At 40.6% G+C, this 20,133-nt stretch overlaps 1 long non-coding RNA gene across 1 annotated transcript; it reads left to right on the top strand.

The window, feature by feature from the left end:
• Window positions 1–7,149: 7,149 nt before the first annotated feature.
• LOC141146187 (uncharacterized) lies at window positions 7,150–14,986 on the top strand. Its single transcript, XR_012244751.1, has 2 exons — window positions 7,150–7,325; window positions 14,573–14,986. It is a non-coding gene; the product is annotated as an uncharacterized lncRNA (long non-coding RNA).
• The last annotated feature ends 5,147 nt before the right edge of the window (window positions 14,987–20,133 follow it).

Here is a 20,133-nt window from a genome sequence, read left to right as displayed (position 1 = left end):
CAGGCCTGATCCCTGCGATCGCTAACAGTTTTTTGGTAGCGTTTTGATACAGTCGCTGACAGTCAGGAGCTTTTTTGCCTGTGAGTCTCACTAGTGTACCCCTAAATTTAGAGCCCAAAATGGCAAATCGAAGGTACACTAGTGAAGAGGCCTACACGTTTCTGAGCATGACAGATAGTGAAGAGGAAGTCACTCATCTGTCAAGTTCAGGCTCAGAATACGATCCTGTAGAGGACAGCGGCTCCATGACAGATAGCTCTGACGACAGAGTTGTGGTCCCTGCTAGGGTCAGGCGTACCAGACCCCAATCTTCTTCTGTCCTTGAAGTGCAAGAACCGCAGGGCTCTCGTATGGAGCAGAGAAGTACTAGCGCCGCTATTCCTTCTGGTGAACTGGCAAGCACCAGCGGCCTAGTACACCCTGGTCGTACATCCAGCACTGCAGTATCACGTGGTGAGGTGGCGAGTCCCATAAGTGCAGTTCAAGCTGGTGAGGTGGCAAGCACTAGTAGTGTCCCGCTGCCACCAAGAAGACAAAGACAGGCCCGTCGTGCCCATAGTGCCCTTCCTGCTGCATTCGCCAATCCAAATTGGGAACCCACCACTTCTGCAGCACCCGTACTTCCCCCTTTCACTGGCCAACCCGGAATTCAGGTGGAAACAGTTGACTTTACGCCACTGGATTTTTATTCACTGTTTTTCACTGAAGATCTCTATAGATCTATTGTGGACCAAAGCAATTTATACGCTGGTCAACACATCGCCGCTAATCCCCAGTCCTCCCTTGCCAGAGATTGGAGACCAATTACGGTCTCCGAATTTAAGATCTTTCTGGGCCTTTCCCTCCTCATGGGGTTGAATAAAAAGAGTACGTTGCGGTCATATTGGTCCACTGACCCAATTTACCATTCGCCCTTGTTCTCTGCTTCCATGGCCAGGGCTATGATACGAGCAGATTTTGCGGTTCATGCACTTCAACGACAATGAACTCTGTCGTCCTCGTGGAGACCCTGTATACGATCGGCTCTACAAAATTCGGCCCCTCGTAAACCACTTCAACCAACGTTTTGCAGACTTGTTTACCCCCCATCAAGTTGTCTGCGTTGATGAGTCCCTGATTAAATTTTCTGGCCGCTTGTCCTTCAAACAGTACCTTCCCAGCAAGCGTGCCAGATACGGGGTCAAGATGTATAAGCTCTGTGACAGGGCCACAGGCTATACATATAGTTTTATGGTTTACGAGGGCAAAGATAGTCACGTAGAGCCGACAAACTGCCCTGACTACATAGGAAGCGCTGGCAAGATAGTGTGGGACTTGGTGTCACCCTTATTCGGAAAGGGGTACCACTTGTACGTGGACAATTATTATACGAGCGTGCCACTTTTTAGTCACTTGTTTGATCATCAGATTGGAGCATGTGGCACCGTGCGACCTAATCGCCGGGGCTTTCCCCAGCGGCTTGTAGATTCCCGTCTTAGGCTGGGGGAGAGAGCCTGCTTGAAGTATAATAATTTGCTCGCTATGAAGTGGAGGGATAAGAAGAATGTTTTCGTTCTCACCTCCCTTCATGCAGACACGACGACCCAAATTCCTACGGCGACTGATGTTGTGGAGAAACCCCTCTGTGTCCACGAATACAACCTTAATATGGGAGGGGTGGACCTCAACGACCAGTTGTTGGCGCCGTACCTAGTTGCCCGTAAGGCCAGACGCTGGTACAAAAAAGTGTCTGTTTATTTATTTATTTCAATTGGCTTTGCTGAACGCTCATGTGCTATACAGAGCTTCAGGACGGACTGGATCCTTCCTTAAATTCCAGGAAGAGATCGTCAGAGCCCTTCTGTTTCCAGACGGTGCTCCACCTCACCTTCCCCAACCAAATGCAGTAAGCCGGCTGCATGAGAGGCATTTTCTTTATGCCATCCCGAGTACCCCTACCCAACGAGCCCCCCAAAGAAGATGTCGTGTCTGCAGCAAGCGCGGATTTAGGCGTGACACCCGATCTTATTGTCCCTCCTGTCCTGGCAATCCTGGTCTTTGCATGGGTGAATGCTTTGAACGCTACCATACACTAGTTGAGTATTAGCGTAGGGTTCAGCACTGCACAGACTAGGCACACTAACACAGGGTCTCCCAAGATGCCATTGCATTTTGAGAGACCCAAACCTGGAACCAGTTACAAAAGTTAAAAGTTACTAAAAAAAAGTGTAAAAAAAATAAATAAATAAATAAATAAAAACACAAAAAAAATATATAAAATAAAAAAAACAAAAATAGTTGTTGTTTTATTGTTCTCTCTCTCTCTATTCTCTCTCTATTGTTCTGCTCTTTTTTACTCTATTCTATTCTGCAATGTTTTATTGTTATTATGTTTTACCATGTTTGCTTTTCAGATTTTTTATACTTTACTGTTTACTGTGTTTTGTTGGTAACCATTTTATTGTTTTCAGGTACGCCATTCAGTTGCAGCGCGGATTTATTTATCTTGACAGCAACAGCGTTTGCTCCCACGATATATAAAGCCGTGACTCCAGCGCTGTCGGAGGTGATTTCACCACCACAGTTACATACTTCAGCATATATGCCGAACCGTGGGGGCAGCAGTGGGTGGAGGAGCAATTTGCTCCTGCCTTTTGCGGGAGGATGCCCCCATGCTTCGGCATATATAAATGGTGCATGTATGCCCATCATTAGAAGTGGGTGGATGAAGGGAGGTATTCTAATAGTGGGCATACCCACCGATCAATATCTTTTTTTCGTTCAGCCCACAGGCTGCATGAAAAAAAAGATTACAATATATGCCCAACAAGGACCAGCAACGTACTGGTATGTTGCTGGACTTTGAGTGGTTATACCAGAATGATGCCTGCAGGTTTAGGTATCATCTTGGTATCATTCTTTTCAGCCAGCGGTCGGCTTTCATGTAAAAGCAATCCTAGCGGCTAATTAGCCTCTAGACTGCTTTTGCAAGCAGTGGGAGGGAATCCCCCCCCCCCCCACCGTCTTCCATGTTTTTCTCTGGCTCTCCTGTCCCAACAGGGAACCTGAAAATGCAGCCGGTGATTCAGCCAGCTGACCATAGAGCTGATCAGAGACCAGAATGGCTCCAAACATCTCTATGGCCTAAGAAACCGGAAGCTACGAGCATTTCATGACTTAGATTTCGCCGAATGTAAACAGCGCCATTGGGAAATTGGGAAAGCATTTTATCACACCGATCTTGGTGTGGTCAGATGCTTTGAGGGCAGAGGAGAGATCTAGGGTCTAATAGAGCCCAATTTAAAAAAAAAAAGAGTACCTGTCACTACCTATTGCTATCATAGGGGATATTTACATTCCCTGAGATAACAATAAAATGAATTAAAAAAAAATTAAAATGAAAGGAACAGTTTAAAAATAAGATAAAAAAGCAAAAAAATAATAAAGAAAAAAAAAAAAAGCACCCCTGTCCCCCCCTGCTCTCGCGCAAAGGCGAACGAAAGCGTCGGTCTGGCGTCAAATGTAAACAGCAATTGCACCATGCATGTGAGGTATCACCGCGAAGGTCAGAATGAGTGCAGTAATTTTAGTAGTAGACCTCCTCTGTAAATCTAAAGTGGTAACCTGTAAAGGCTTTTAAAGGCTTTTAAAAATGTATTTATTTTGTCGCCGCTGCACGTTTGTGCGCAATTTTAAAGCATGTCATGTTTGGTATCCATGTACTCAGCCTAAGATCATCTTTTTTATTTCATCAAACATTTGGGCAATACAGTGTGTTTTATTGCATTAAAATTTTAAAAAGTGTGTTTTTTCCCCAAAAAATGCATTTGAAAAATCGCTGCGCAAATACTGTGTGAAAAAAAAATATGAAACACCCACCATTTCAATCTGTAGGGCATTTGCTTTAAAAAAATATATAATGTTTGGGGGTTCAAAGTAATTTTCTTGCAAAAAAAAAAAATTTTTTCATGTAATCAAAAAGTGTCAGAAAGGGCTTTGTCTTCAAGTGGTTAGAAGAGTGGGTGATGTGTGACATAAGCTTCTAAATGTTGTGCATAAAATGCCAGGACAGTTCAAACCCCCCCCCCAAATGACCCCATTTTGGAAATTAGACACCCCAAGCTATTTGCTGAGAGGCATGTCGAGTCCATGGAATATTTTATATTGTGACACAAGTTGCGGGAAAGAGACAAATCTTTTTTTTTTTTTTGCACAAAGTTGTCACTAAATGATATATTGCTCAAACATGCCATGGGAATATGTGAAATTACACCCCAAAATACATTCTGTTGCTTCTCCTGAGTATGGGGATACCACATGTGTGGGACTTTTTGGTAGCCTAGCCGCGCACGGGACCCTGAAAACCAAGCACCGCCTTCAGGCTTTCTAAGGGCGTAAATTTTTGATTTCACTCTTCACTGCCTAGCACAGTTTCAGAGGCCATGGAATGCCCAGATGGCACAACCCCCCCCCCCCCCAAATGACCCCATTTTGGAAAATAGGCACCCCAAGCTATTTGCTGAGAGGTATAGTGAGTATTTTGCAGACCTCACTTTTTGTCACAAACTTTTGAAAATTGAAAAAAGAAAAAAAAAATACATTTTTCTTGTCTGTCTTCATTTTCAAAAACAAATGAGAGCTGCAAAATACTCACCATGCCTCTCAGCAAATAGCTTGGGGTGTCTACTTTCCAAAATGGGGTCATTTGGGGGGGGGGTTGTGCCATCTTGGCATTTTATGGCCTTCAAAACTGTGATAGGTAGTGAGGAGTGAAATCACAACTTAACGCCCTTAGAAATCCTGAAGGCGGTGCTTGGTTTTCGGGGCCCCGTATGCGGCTAGGCTCCCAAAAAGTCCCACACATGTGGTATCCCCGTACTCAGGAGAAGCAGCAGAATATATTTTGTGGTGTAATTCCACATATGCCCATGGCATGTTTGAGCAATATATCATTTAGTGACAACTTTGTGCAAAAAAAAAAAAAATTGTCACTTTCCCGCAACTTGTGTCAAAATATAAAATATTCCATGGACTCAACATGCCTCTCAGCAAATAGCTTGGGGTGTCTACTTTCCAAAATGGGGTCATTTGGGGGGGGGTTTGTGCCATCTGGGCTTTTTATGGCCTTCAAAACTGTGATAGGTAGTGAGGAGTGAAATCAAAAATTTATGCCCTTAGAAATCCTGAAGGTGGTGCTTGGATTTCGGGGCCCTGTACACGGCTAGGCTCCCAAAAAGTCCTAAACATGTGGTATCCCCGTACTCAGGAGAAGCAGCAGAATGTATTTTGGGGTGTAATTCCACATATGCCCATGGCATGTTTGAGCAATATATCATTTAGTGACAACTTTGTGCAAAAAAAAAAAAAAGTGTTACTTTCCCGCAACTTGTGTCAAAATATAAAATATTCCATGGACTCAACATGCCTCTCAGCAAATAGTTTGGGGTGTCTACTTTCCAAAATGGGGTCGTTTGGGGGTGTTTTGTGCCATCTTGGCATTTTATGGCCTTCAAAACTGTGATAGGTAGTGAGGAGTGAAATCACAACATTACACCCTTAGAAATCCTGAAGGCGGTGCTTGGTTTTTGGGGCCCCGCATGCAGCTAGGCTCCCAAAAAGTCCCACACATATGGTATCCCCATACTCAGGAGAAGCAGCTAAATGTATTTTGGGGTGCAATTCCACATATGCCCATGGCCTGTGTGAGAAATATATCATTTAGTGACAACTTTGTGCAAAAAAAAAAAAATTGTCACTTTCCCGCAACTTGTGTCAAAAAATAAAGTATTCCATGGACTCAACATGCCTCTCAGCAAATAGTTTGGGGTGTCTACTTTCCAAAATGGGGTCATTTGGGGGGGTTTTGTGCCATCTGGGCATTTTATGGCCTTCAAAACTGTGATAGGTAGTGAGGAGTGAAATCAAAAATTTATGCCCTTAGAAATCCTAAAGGCGGTGATTGGTTTTCGGGGCCCCGTACGCGGCTAGGCTCCCAAAAAGTCCCACACATGTGGTATCCCCGTACTCAGGAGAAGAAGCTGAATGTATTTTGGGGTGCAATTCCACATAGGCCCATGGCCTGTGTGAGCAATATATAATTTAGTGACAACTTTTTGTAAATATTTTTTTTTTTTTTTGTCATTATTCAATCACTTGGGACAAAAAAAATAAATATTCAATGGGTTCAACATGCCTCTCAGCAATTTCCTTGGGGTGTCTACTTTCCAAAATGGGGTCATTTGGGGGGTTTTGTACTGCCCTGCCATTTTAGCACCTCAAGAAATGACATAGGCAGTCATAAACTAAAAGCTGTGTAAATTCCAGAAAATGTACCCTAGTTTGTAGACGCTATAACTTTTGCGCAAACCAATAAATATACGCTTATTGACATTTTTTTTCACCAAAGACATGTGGCCGAATAAATTTTGGCCTAAACGTATGACTAAAATTGAGTTTATTGGATTTTTTTATAACAAAAAGTAGAAAATATCATTTTTTTCAAAATTTTCGGTCTTTTTCCATTTATAGCGCAAAAAATAAAAACCGCAGAGGTGATCAAATACCATCAAAAGAAAGCTCTATTTGTGGGAAGAAAAGGACGCAAATTTCGTTTGGGTACAGCATTGCATGACCGCGCAATTAGCAGTTAAAGCGACGCAGTGCCAAATTGGAAAAAGACCTCTGGTCCTTAGGCAGCATAATGGTCCGGGGCTCAAGTGGTTAAACTACGTAGAGGGTTCTTTACTGTAAGAGCGGCAAGGATGTGGAATTCCCTTCCACAGGCGGTGGTCTCAGCAGGGAGCATCGATAGCTTCAAAAAACGATTAGATAAGCACCTGAACGACCACAACATACAGGGATATACAATGTAATACTGACATATAATCACACACATAGGTTGGACTTGATGGACTTGTGTCTTTTTTCAACCTCACCTACTATGTAACTATGTAACCTGTGCAAGACTGAAGGAAAGGCCGGAGTGATAGATTTTTGCTGCCACCGACCGTCTCCATTGTTCAGTAAAGCTGGGTTATGGATTGCAAGCTCTTCTTCCCATTCACTTGCATTCTAACATTCATAGCAATTGTTTTAATGAAGCTGAAAGTTTGCTTTAAAAGGAGTGGCGGTGGACGTTCCGTCCTCCCGGTAATATTAAAATGTAAATATAAAGTCCGGGGATTGAACAGCATCAGGCAGACGGAGCTGTACCTGCTGCAGGTATATCAGGATATCCTCAGATGGGTCTCTTTCTGGTCCTCTCCCTGTGTGCCCACATGGCCATCACATTGTCCGCTCCGACCTCTGACCCTCCGAGAGACGCCGGGACACCAGACGGTGAACAGGTAACTGACTTCATATATCTTTATTAATGATCCCGAGAGAAATCCTTCTGCCATTTCACCATGCTGTATATTACAGGCGGTCTGAGCCCCGGGATCCACCGATAGGCTTAAAGAATCATTTTACCGGCAAAATAAATACAAGATAACATTTTAAACTTTTGGCAAATAATAAATATGCCGAGACACATGATCCAGGAGATAAAGTTTTATGATCTGTAGACATAATATGGAACCCTGAGAGATTTCAAAATATATACAGCTGGTACTGCCATCTTATTAATTGATCCGATGTTTAATCAGAGATATAAAATCTATTTAGTGACCAATTTAATGAACAAATTTCAAAATGACCAAAAACATTCCGATTTTTATCCAATACTTGGAGGTCATTAAAGTGACCCTGTCAGGAGGAATTGAGAGGGAAGTTGCCATGGCCGGTTTTATTTTCTTTAAGTACAGAATGTAATACGTGTGGCCAGCTGAACCACGTTTAGTTTAGTTAAATTTGTTGCATTCGTTACATTTGTTTTCGGAATTTGTTTCGTTTTGTATTCAAATTCGAAGAAATTCGACCGCATTCGAAAAAACTATCAAATTCGAAAAAATTCTACCACATTCGAAAAAAACTGTCAAATTCGAAAATATTCTACCACATTTGAAAAAACTGTCAAATTCGAAAAAATTCTACCACATTCGAAAAAAACTATAAAATTCGAAAAAATTCTACCGCATTCGAAAAAAACATTAACTGAATTTGAAAAAGTAAACTATATATAACCATTTTGCGAAATTTGAAATTCGTATAGAATGAAATCGAATTCCAATAGAAAAGATTAGGATAGAATAGAAAGTATAAAAGAATAGCATAGAAAAATAATAGAACAGAATAGAAAAAAAATATAATATATTGTATTCTAATCTTTTCTATTCGAATTCATTCTGTACCAAATTCCAATTTTGGAAGATGGTTATATATATATTTTTTTTCTATTCTGTTCCATTGTGTTTCAATGCTATTCTTTTCTATTCTATTCTAAACTTTTCTATTCGAATTTGAATTAATTCTATGCGAAATTCAAATTTCGGAAGATGGCTTCTAAATTAGAATTTCGTATAGAATTAATTCGAATTTGAATAGAAAAGATTAGAATAGAAAATAATAGAAATAGAATAGACTAGAAAAACAATAGAACAGAAGAGAATAAAATATAATATATATATTATATTTTTTTCTATTCTGTTTCATTGTTTTTTTTATTCTATTCTAAACTTTTCTATTCGAATTCGAATTCATTCTATACGAAATTCGAATTTCGGAAGATGGCTTCTGAAATTCGAATTGCGTATAGAATGAATTTGAATTTGAATAGAAAAGAATAGACTAGAAAAACAATAGAACAGAACAGAATAAAATATAATATATATATTATATCTTATTCTATTCTGTTCTATTGTTTTTCTAGTCTATTCTTTCTACTCTATTTTAATCTTTTCTATTCAAATTCAAATTCATTCCATACAAAATTTGAATTTCGGAAAATGGTTATATAGAAATAGAATGAAATCAAATTCTAATAGAAAAGAATAGAATAGAAAAACAATAGAACAGTAGAAGAGAATAGAAAGAAATATTATATATATATAGATCTCTAGATAGATCTCTAGATAGATCTCTAGATAGATCTCTAGATAGATAGATCTCTAGATAGATAGATCTCTAGATAGATAGATAGATAGATAGATAGATATAGATATATACATATGTATGTGTGTGTGTATATATATAAATATATATATATATATATATATATATATATATATATATATATATATATATATAAATAAATCCATCTTCCGAAAATTGGAATTTGGTACAGAATGAATTCGAATAGAAAGGATTAGATTAGAATATTTTATATTTTTTTCTATTCAGTTCTATTGTTTTTCTATGCTATTCTTTTATATTTTCTGTTCTATTCTAATCTAATTCTAATATATATAAAACCACCTCCCGAAATTTGAATTTCCTATAAAATGAATTCAAATTTGAAAAGAAAAGATTAGAATAGAGTAGAAGAGAAAAGACTAGAAAAACAATAGAACAGAATAGAATAAAATATATATATTATTATTTATTCTGTTCTGTTCTATTGTTTGTCTAGTCTATTATTTTCTATTCTAATCTTTTCTATTCAAATTCAAATTCATTCTATACGAAATTCCACTTTCAGAAGCCATCTTCCGAAATTTGAATTTCGTATAGAATAGCATAGAAAAACAATGAAACAGAATAGATAAAATTATATATATATATATATATAATTATAATTTTATCTATTCTGTTTCATTGTTTTTCTTTATATATATATGTAAAGATTGGTCACAACCCCCCTTGACATACAATAACCAGGGTGGCAGACCCCCGCCTTTTGTGACCAAACTATTCCACCTACTCATGCTCACACATACTTATTACAACTGACCCGCTTATCATGCTGTATTATCCTGTCTGTTTCTTTTCCCCATTATATTATTTACCAGACACGTTGCTTCTTTCTGATCTCCTCATTCTTACCCTTTTCTTTCTTCCTCTTCTTTCATTTTTCATACCTTATATCATCTTATTGAGACCTATGGTCCCGCTCTTGTTCATTGACTTTTTGCAATGCAAGAGTCGCATGTACAACCTACTGTTCACATTTCTTTATTCTTCATTATGACATTTGCAACTGATCCCTTAGTGCATAATACACCTGTTTTATATATACATTTTATGTCCTATATGGTACAACATTATTTTTGGTCTTTTTCCCCATTCCAGATTACTATCCTCATCAGTTATACATATATGTTCATTTTTTGTCAACTATTTCCCCCTTTCCCCTACTTTGTTCTTCTCTTTTCTTTTTTCTCCCGTTAAATTAATACTGATGACATCCAGGGACTAAACTATTTCTTTTTTCCCAATTATTTCCATTTTACTTCTTCTGTCTTTTTATTTTTGTTCCCCTTTAGTCAGACAAATACTGATTTAATTCAGGGCTAAAGTTCTATTCTATTCTATTTTTTGTTTATTTCTTTAGCTAGACAAATAACTGATTTAATTCAGGGCTAAAGCTTTCTTACTTTTTTTATTCTTATTTTTCATCAATTACCATTATTTTTTGCTTCGCTTTATTTATTGGTTTGCTTTAGTCAGGTAAATACTGATTAAATTCAGGGCTAAAGCTCTCTACATCTTACACTTCCCTGCATACAGAATGCTTCCTATGCAGGGATTGAATATGCTTGTGTTTTCTTTGCTACATTGATTATATTCAAGGCAAAGATATGCTTGTTTTTGTTATTAATTATATATTCGTTCTTGAGCTACTTAAGCCCTTCTTCCCCTTTTCTAAGTTTATACTTGTGTTACCCATTTGTCTTCTGCATATCGAATACCCTGGGTCCCATCCTGTCTACTCCCCGGGGTTGCGATGCGCCCAGCCTAGGACCCATCACCCTTCCATTTTTGACGTGGGCGGGCCCTGGCCTCGGCGCATCGGCGTCATGCTCCCTACATCCCGCCTGCGGCGTCTTTGCCGCTGCATACAGGATGCTTTAGTGGTTGTCCATCTCCGGGCTTAGACGCTGTAGGGCATGATGGGCGGCTGCATATATCGGCCCTCCCCTTCTGCTCCTTACCGCGTCATCACGCCCGCGCATTACGTTGGCGTGCGCGCACCTCATGTCCACGGCATTAAATGGCTGCCTCTGACCGGGCATCCCATGATCCCGCCACTCATGTTGGACTTCTGGCTCGGCAGGGCACCAATCACACAGGTAACTTTCACCCATTCTGTCACTCTGGTTCACCCATCACAGCTATGGCCTCCTTCTGCACACCCATTCCATCCCTCCTTTCACCCTCACAGCCGCTCTTTCCCCAGTTTCCTTTCACATACCTATGGCTATCCCATGCTGCTTTCACTCATCCCATTATCACTCACTCACCATTCATACACCCTTCCTCACCATCATCAATTTTTTCCCCAGCTTACTCACACTCCTTGGCCCCACCAGACGTCCCTGACTGCCGGTCTGCATGGGTGTTTCCGTCATCTTGGCTGCCGTGCCGGCGGTCTATTGGGGTGTGCTCTCTGCCTCAACCCCGGGTGAGACTCTATGGACCCAGACCTTTATCGTATTGCAACACACTATCATCATTAATCAATGCACAACTTGTGAGTACATGGAAAATCACACTTTCAGTGTATCTTCCCTACAAACATCAGTTCATACATTAATAGGTACTTTATTGTTTTTGATACAGTTACATGGCATCGGACTCCTGATGATTGGTTTTAAGCCAAGAAACGCGTTGAGTTTAGATCTATTGATGCACTTATTTATTGTACTATGTATATGTGTTGTTGTTACTGTATAACCAATTTATGAATTCTGCCTGTTTGTACATTCTTGTCAACACGCTTTTACTATGGTCTTAAATATGTTCTCTTTTGATTGTATTTGGCCCATTCCCATGCCATTAAAACTTTTATACCATGATTATGATTTATTACCATTTGTGGAACTCACATTGATCTCATTATTTATACAACAACATTTACCATAATGCCCAACATACTCACCCACATGCCTCATACAAAGTCCCGTTTCTCTTCTTCCCCCCTATTTTTTCGCATATATTGGGATGGAGGCATGTTGGTGCTCCTTTGCAAAAAAAGTGTGGATTGGTCACAACCCCCCTTGACATATATATATATATATATAGTGTATAGATAGATAGATAAAACATCTTCCAAAATTCGAATTTCATATAGACCGAAATCAAATTTGAATATAAAAGATTAGAATAGAATAGAAAATAATAGAAAAGAATAGACTAGAAAAACAATAGAACAGAATAGAAGAAAATATAATATATTTCTTCTATTCTGTTCTAATGTTTTTCTAGTTCATTGTTTTCTATTATATTCTGTTCTAATCTTTTCTATTCAAATTCGAATTCATTCTATACGAAATTTAAACTTCAGAAGCCATATTCCGAAATTCGAATTTCGTATAGAATGAGTTTGAATTTGAATTGAAAAGACTATTATAGAATATAAAATAATAGAAGAGAATAATAAAAAAAATTATATATATATATATATATATTATATATATATATATATATATATATATATATATATATATATATATATATATATATATATATATATATATATATATATATATATATAATGAAAAATTCGTCCGAATTTCGATTCGGAACGAAACGAAATGCACATGCCTAGATAGCACAGATTAAGTGCACAGAGCCAATCAGAGCAGCTCCAGTCCTTGTCATCACTGTGAACCAATCACAATGATAATAAATGTAAAAAAAAAAATGTAAACAATCCTTCCCCTTAAGGATAGGGATTCCCCATAATACTTAGCGCCATTTAGTGGGCAAATGTGGTATTTTTAATTCAAATACAATGATTTACATTTGGACAGTGCAGCATATAGCCTATTTACAGTCATTGTATTGCACCATATGCACAGAACAAATATACAGTATCTCAGAAAAGTAAGTACACCCCTCACATTTTTGTAAATATTTTCTTCTATCTTTTCATGTGACAACACTGAAGAAATGACACTTTGCTACAATGTAAAGTAGTGAGTGTACAGCTTGTATAACAGTGTAAATTTGCTGTCCCCTCAAAATAACTCAACACACAGCCATTAATGTCTAAACCGCTGGCAACAAAAGTGAGTACACCCCTAAGTGAAAATGTCCAAATTGGGCCCAAAGTGTCAATATTTTCTGTGGCCACCATTATTTTCCAGCACTGCCTTAATCCTCTTGGGCATGGAGGTCACCAGAGCTTCACAGGTTGCCATTGGAGTCCTCTTCCCCTCCTCCATGACGACAACATAGAGCTGGTGGATGTTAGAGACTATGCGCTCCTCCACCTTCCGTTTGAGGATGCCCCACAGATGATCAATAGGGTTTAGGTCTGGAGACATGCTTGGCCAGTCCATCACCTTTACCCTCAGCTTCTTTAGCAAGGCAGTGGTGGTCTTGGAGGTGTGTTTGGGGTGGTTATCATGTTGGAATACTGCCCTGCGGTCCAGTCTCTGAAGGGAGGGGATCATGCTCTGCTTCAGTATATCACAGTACATGTTGGCATTCATGGTTCCCTCAATGAACTGTAGCCCCCCAGTGCCGGCAGCCCCAGACCATGACACTCCCACCACCATGCTTGACTGTAGACAAGACACACTTGTCTTTGTTCTCCTCACCTGGTTGCCGCCACACACGCTTGACACCATCTGAACTAAATAAATCTGCTTGTCTTCAGCAAACTGTTTGCGGGCTTTCTTGTGCTCATCTTTAGAGGAGGCTTCCTTCTGGGACGACAGCCATGCAGACCAATTTGATGCAGTGTGCGGCGTATGGTCTAAGCACTGACAGGCTGACCCCCCCCCACCCCTACAACCTCTGCAGCAATGCTGGCAGCACTCATACATCTATTTCCCAAAGACAACCTTTGGATATGACGCTGCGCACGTGACCTCAACTTCTTTGGTTGGCCATGGTGAAGCCTGTTCTGAGTGGAACCTGTCCTGTTATACCGCTGTATGGTCTTGGCCACCGTGCTGCAGCTCAGTTTCAGGGTCTTGCCAATCTTCTTATAGCCTAGGCCATCTTTATGTAGAGCAACAATTCTTTTTTCCAGATCCTCAGAGAGTTCTTTGCCATGAGGTGCCATGTTGAACTTGCAGTGACCAGTATGAGAGAGTGAGAGCGATAACACCAAATTTAACACACCCGCTCCCCATTCACACCTGAGACCTTGTAACACTAACGAGTCACATGACACCGGGGAGGGAAAATGGCTAATTGGGCCCAATTTGGACATTTTCACTTAGGGGTGTACTGACTTTTGTTGCCAGCGGTTTAGACATTAATGGCTGTGTGTTGAGTTATTTTGAGGGGACAGCAAATTTACACTGTTATACAAGCTGTACACTCACTACTTTACATTGTAGACAAGTGTCATTTCTTCAGTGTTGTCACATGAAAAGATAGAAGAAAATATTTACAAAAATGTGAGGGGTGTACTCACTTTTGTGAGATACTGTATATATACTTTCACTCAGTGAACGGCTAAGCAAGACCGTTTTAAACCAACCCCTGTGTGTGTGTGTGTGATTGAACTAATAATCATTTGTTCTAATTGTGCTTCCAGCTGTCTTTTATGAAGATCTCCATTGGAGCGGAATTGAACCCGGATTCGGAATCTGAAACAAACGCTTACTCAACTCCAAACCCGTTTCCAACAGTTCTAGAAAATGATCTGACGTATCTCAAAAGGCTGCTCTCCGCCTGAGACACGCGGGACGGCTCAGACATGACCCTCTAATTATGAGAACGCTCATACTTGCTTGTGCAGAAGTTATGGAACATTTTAGTGTATAATCAGTGTAACACATTTCTATATCAGTAAATGGACACCCCTCCCCCCCCAGCACTAGTGATAGACGAGTGCTGGCGGGGAGCTCTGATCTTCTGCTGCGCATGCTCTACACAAGGGGCACCTACAGTAGTCTATGTGAGTGATTTTTTAATCTTTGATCAATAAAATGATTTGATGCTATTGCAATTCCTGGTCTTTTTGATTTTTTACTGACATTCAGACCTTCCAGGGAGGGTGCAGTTTAGAGTACGGTAGATTGTTTAAGTGTCTAAGTGATGTTAAAGTAATTCTAAAGACAAAAGTTTTCTTTTACCTTAAAGTGATACTATTGCTTTGATTTTTTTTAAATAAAGCAAACATGTTATACTTACCTGCTCTGTGTAATGGTATTGCACAGAGCAGCCCCGATCCTCCTCTTCTCTGGTCACCCGCCGGCACCTCCGGTTACTCTTCTTTTTTGAGTGCCCCCCCCCTCCCAGAGGAAGCCGCTTCCTATGGGGGCACTCGTGCACGCTCACTCCCGAGCCCCCCGTTGCCTGCATCCATAGATACAGACAGCGGGGCTCAGCCACGCCCCCCTCCTCATCACAAAATTGTATTGAATTTTGAATCTGCCCCATGAGGAGGAGGAGAGCGGAAAGAGCTGCTTCTCTTGTGTACATGGCTGGATCGAGATCCGGCTCAGGTACGTTTTTTTTTTTGGGGGGGGGGGGAGATTTCAGCCTTTACAACCACTTTGATGTATTCCCTGCATGAAGGCAGAGCCATCTTTAATATTGATTGGACCCTGGGCAAACATTTTCCTCCCAAATCCACTTATCAACTATTTGCGGGCAGTGGGGGCTCAAGGGGCAGCTGCTTTGGGCACAACAATGACTGGGCCCGGAGCAGCTGCCCCTTTTGCCCTGCCTTAAAGACGACCCTGCATGAAGGTAAAAAAACCTTCCACCAGCTGTTCCCCCCAACCGCACTCACTAAACACTTACCTGAACCCTCTATGTGTCCAGCGCTGTGCCTGTCTGCAGCAGTGCTGGTTCTCTCTCTCCCCTCTCTAAAGACAGACTGAGGCAGCAGCAGGAGCCATTGGCTCCTGCTGCTGTCAATCAAATCCTGTAAGGAGGGAGCGTGGGGTGGGGGGGGGGGCAGGGAGGCTGAACCACGCTGTGCGTGTCTATGGTGATTGTGATTATCTGGTGAGGAGCGTTTCAGTTCTAGGTGGAGGTGTGCACTCACATAGATGCAGTAAGGTGAAGAGTTTATTACTGAAGAAGTAAGGGATGTTCTATCTTTTTCTCCTTGCTAGAGGAGAAGTTTGTTTAAAAAAAAAAAAAATGCAACCACTTCAGCTCCAGAAGGTTTCCCCCCCTTCATGACATGGCAATTTTTTTGCTATTTAACCGCTTGCCGGCCGCCCCGCCGTCAAATGACGGCGGGGCGGTGCAGCTCTCGTTCCGGGACGCCGTCATATGAGGGTGTCCCAGAACGGCCGCTCTCGCACGCCCGCGGGGGCGCGCAGCGCGGCGATTGTCCGCGGCTCTTTAACCATGTGATCGGCTGTGTCCAATCGCAGCCGGTCAAATGTAAACACGGAGATGCCGGTAATCGGAGCGCCTCGCCTCACACTGACAGAGTGTGAGGAGAGGAGAGCCGATCAGCGGCATCTCCTCACAGAGGATATCTAGGGATGTAATCAGGGCACTGATCATCAGTGCCCTGCTTACAATTAATAAATACAGTGTCACAAAACAGTGCCCACCATTGCCCACCAATGCCAGCATACAGTGCCCACCAGTGGCAGCAATCAATGCCCACCACTGCCTACAAGTGCCACCAATCAGTGCCCATTAGTGATTCCAGTCAGTGCTGGCAATCAGTGCCGCCTATCAGTGCTGCCCATCAGTGCTGTCGATCAATGGCTATCGGTGCCACCCATCAATGCCCATCAGTGCCCATCTGTACCGCCTATCCGTGCCGCCTATCCGTGCCCACCAGTGCCACCTATTAGTGTCCATCAATGCCACCCAACAGTGGCCATTAATGCTCATCAGTGCCACATATCAGTGCCACCTACCAGTGCCCATAAGTGTGGCATATTAGTGTCTCCTCATCAGTGCCACATATCAGTGCCACCTATCAGTGCCCATAAGTGTGGCATACTAGTGCCTCCTCATCAGTGCCACCTCATCAGTGCCCATAAGTGCCACCTCATCAATGCCCACCAGTTCAGCCTATCAGTGCCCATCAGTGCCGCCTCATCAGCTCACATCAGTGAAGGCGAAAAATTACTTTGTTACAAAATTTACTGACAGAAAAAAAGTAAAAAACATTTATTTTTTTCCAAATTTTTGGTCTTTTTTTGTAAAAAATAAAAAAACCCAGCAGTGATTAAATACCACCAAAAGAAAGCTCTATTTGTGTGAAGAAAATGATAAAAAATGTATTTGGGTACAGTGTTGTATGACCGCGCAATTGTCATTTAAAGTGCGACAGCGCTGAAAGCTGAAAAATTGGCCTGGGCAGGAAGGGGGTGTAAGTGCCCGGTAGGCAAGTGGTTAACTGACAATTGCGCGGTCATGTGACGAATGTACCCAAATTAAATTGATATCTTTTTTTTTTTACACAAATAAAGCTTTCTTTTGGTGGTATTTAATCATAACCGGGTTCTTTATTTTCTTATTATATAAACGAAAAAGACAGAAAATTTTGAAAAAAAAAAAAAATAATGTTTTACTTTCTATTATAATACATACACACAAAAAAAATTCTTCATCAATTGAAGCCAAAATGTATTCTGCTACACGTCTTTGGTTTAAAAAAAAAAAAATCCCAATAAGCGTATATTAATTTAGTTTGTGTAAAAGTTAGACATGTGCACAGCCAAAAAATTCATTCATTTTCGTTTTTGTTTCATTAGTTTATTATTTTATTTCGTTTTTCGGGTCATTCGTTATGATCGCGATTCGTAAATTAGTTCATTCGTAAATTTGAACATTCGTTCATTCGTACATTCGTACATTTTTACATTTGTACATTTTTACATTTGTACATTCATAAATTCGTACATTCGTAAAATCGTACATTTGTAAATTAGAAAATTCGGAAATTTGTACATTCGAAGTTTGAAAATCCAAAAACCCGAAAATTAAAAAATCTGAAATAGTAACTAACTATTAAATTATAGGTATTGTAATTTCCTTTCAAATTTGACTGTCAGTGAACGTAACAAATACGAATTTATCCGAAGTTACGAATTATCCAAAACGAATGCTGCATCTAAACAAATGGAACGGAACAAATTAATAATAAATAATAATAATAAAACGTTGTTATTATTATTATTGTTATTTATTATTATTAATTCATTACAGTCCATTCCGTTTTTTCGGATCATTCATAACTTCAGATAAATTTGTATGTGTTATGTTCACTAACAGCCAAATTTGAAAGGAAATTACAATACCTATAATTTAAAAGTTACTAGTAATTACTAACAGTTAAGTTATTATTAGTTAACTATTATTTCAGATTTCCGAATTTTCGAATTTACAAATTTACGAATTCACTAATTCACTAATGTACGAATGTACGAATGTACGAATGTACGAATGAACGAATGTCCAATTTTATCGAATTTACGAATATTCGGAAAAAATTCGTTAAACGGGTTTTCGTAATTCGGATATTCCCGAATTAACGAATTTGTCGAAATTCGTTAAAAAACGAATTCGGAACGAAACGAATTGCACATGCCTAGTAAAAGTTATTGCGTCCACAAACTATGGTGTATATATACTGGAACTGATGCAGCTATAGACACTATACCGGCGGTGATCAGCGCTAACAGACACGGGCTGGAAGGGACGCTAACTGACATTGACGTCGCCAGTGACACTAATACAGCGATCAGTGATAATACTATACACTGTCACTGTACTAATGACACTGGCTGGGAAGGGGTTAACTGTGTGCCTAACAACAGTGTAATGTGTGCTACTTTTACTCACAGATCTGTCTGTTTTTAGTCGCAGGGAGAAAAAAAAAAAACAGCCAGATCGCTGTTCCGTGAACACAGAGTCCTGTGTGTTTCTAAACACACAGGATTCTGTTTTGTAATTGGACACATCTGATCAGCAGGTTTCAGCTGAAATCGTTGGCTGAAACCTGCTGACTAACTCCTGCTGTGTCCAATCACAGCATGGGTTAGCAGCGGGGGGGGGGGCGAAAACCTAGAAGCAGGTGGTGACCTACAGGTACGCTGCCTGGCCTGCCTGTGCCACTGGCCCACAGTAAAATGACTGCGGGTAGGGGCGGCAAGTTTTAAAAAAAATTAAATATTTAGATCAGGGTTTAATCTAGGTCAGGTTCAGGGTCAAGGCTAAGGTCAAAGGTCAAGGCCAGGCTTAAAGGTCAGAATCAGTATATTTTTAGGTAGGATTTAAAAAAAGACCTTTTTATAATTAGTGTCGGTGTGTTTTAGGTAAGATAAAAAAAAAGCGAAATGTGCGCTATTGTTTCTGGGTCCTGCTACAGGTACAAACAACTAATAAAATGCACATGTGTGGTATCCATGAGATCGTTAGGAGCAGGAGGATTTATTTTGAGTTGTTCTTTGGTGGTAAAGTTATGGTAATAGCAAGAAATATATAAGTAATAGAGAGGGGAAATCTTCCATTGGGGACACTAGTTCTGGTGATCTGGGGGCCCTAAGGGATTCCCTTAATTTCCAGGGATTTCCTCTCACTTCCTGTCGTGTCTAAGGGACAATCTCCCCAATGGGACATAGATAGCAAAAAATAAACTGACCGCGGTTATGACCATATCTTACTAAATGGTAGAAAAAAGTTTTGCCTATATTTCTAATTTAATATATTAACCATTTCCATACCGGGCCATAGTCAAATCACGCCAGCAAGATAATCTCCTCCCACCGGGCGGGCGTCATATGATGTCCTCCAGGTTCTTGCCGTTCTTGCGCGCCCCCGGTGTTCGGGGATAAGGCGTGTCCCTCAGGACACAGCACATCCCCGATCAGTGTAAAGAGCCAATAAAATGGCTTTTTACCCCGTGACCAGCTGTGTCCAATCACAGTCGGTCACAAGAATTGTTCACAGTGGCTGTGTCCAAACCGCGGTAACTAGCGGTTACTGGGTTCTGCTCCTCACACACCGATTGTGTGTGTGGAGGAGATTGCGATAACAGCTCATTACCAATCACAGTACACAGTAAAGGACACTGATTGCCCCCTGTAATAAAGAGTACCTGTTACCAGCCCATCTTAGTACCCGGGTACCTGTCACCAGTCCAGAGTACTCGAGTACCTGTCACCAGACCAG

Source organism: Aquarana catesbeiana, linkage group LG05 (genome assembly GCF_042186555.1).
Source record: "Aquarana catesbeiana isolate 2022-GZ linkage group LG05, ASM4218655v1, whole genome shotgun sequence".
Lineage (NCBI taxonomy): Eukaryota > Metazoa > Chordata > Amphibia > Anura > Ranidae > Aquarana > Aquarana catesbeiana.
Note: the sequence above shows the minus strand (reverse complement) of the source record. Positions and strands in the feature narration are given on the sequence as shown.